A 1,322-nucleotide genomic window follows, 5' to 3' on the forward strand; every position below is an offset into this window, starting at 1 on the left:
AAACTCCATTACTGCCATTAAGGTGGTCCGTTTTTCTCTGAAGCCATATTGATCTTCACTTAATAGCATGTGTTTATGAAGTTATCAAGTCTGCAAGAAAATAATTTTTCTAATATTTTTGAAAATTATGGTAGCAGTGATATTGGTCTATAATTTGTAAAAATTTGTCTCTCTCCACTTTTAAAAATTGGAATGACTTTAGCTGTTTTCATTTTTGATGTTTTATCTACATATATTGCAACTCCCCCTCCTTTTTTGTCTTCCCTATGAGTTGCATACATTTCATATCCATCAAATCATTTCACTTGTTTTTTCATCATCAAGCCAAGTTTCTGATATTGCAATTATTGTAAATTTATTAAATGTAGTCAAATATTCTTCGATTTTGGTGAAATTTTTATAAAGACTTCTACTATTTATGTGTATCACTGAAAACGTATTTTTCAGTTCGACATTTGTGTTGAATTGTTCGTCCGTATAATACTCGGAGTTTGTGATGCTGTAATTATGATTGAAGAAATTATTGTCTGGATCCAAGTTGTTCTCTGGGTCGAATGTCTTGTGTTCAGCATAATCAAAGATTTTAAAGTCCATGTTTGTGTTGTAGGTTTCCGATATCAATTAAGTCAAAGTTTATGTCTGGAGGTAATCAGCTCTCAGCATGTTGAAGTCGAGCCCGTTGAATTGGAGTACTGGTGCGGGGGTGGACGATGAGTTTGTCGTGCCTCAAGTAGGCAATTTCCCCTCTTTCACGTGCTGCTTTTAGTTTTGGAAGCGATACTTTTCTTTTTTGATGTACAATATCTGCATAATCTTCATTAATGTAGATTTTGGTACCTTTTAAGTATTTTGCTCTCTGTAGTATCATTGTTTTGTCCTTATATTTTTCAAATTTCACCACTACTGGCCTTGGTCGAGGTCTTCCCGATTCGTGTCTCCCCGTGCGGTGGGCTCTTTCCACCTCAATTGTCTCCTTTAATTGCAGTTGATCCTTGAAGATTTTTTGTACTTTTTGCTCCGTTTCAGTCCACGTTTCTCCTTGCATTTCTTCAATTCCATATTCCATCGATTATCAAGTTATTTCTTTTAGATAGTCCCTCTAAGTTGTCCATCTTGTCGGTTCAAACCAGCATACTGTCACATACTTTGAAGATTTCAGTTTGCATGGTTTTGCAATGGTCAGATCCATTCGTTTGTTGTTTTTTAATGTCATCGACCTCCTTTTGGGTGAAATTAAGACTAGTTTTCAGTTCATGTACTTCCCTGGAAAAACAGTTGAGTCGTGACTTTGTTGAGTCCAGTATCATCTTTACAAATCCTTT

Source organism: Hippocampus comes, unplaced genomic scaffold (genome assembly GCF_001891065.2).
Source record: "Hippocampus comes isolate QL1 unplaced genomic scaffold, H_comes_QL1_v1.1 scaffold748, whole genome shotgun sequence".
In the NCBI taxonomy this organism is placed as follows: Eukaryota; Metazoa; Chordata; class Actinopteri; order Syngnathiformes; family Syngnathidae; genus Hippocampus; species Hippocampus comes.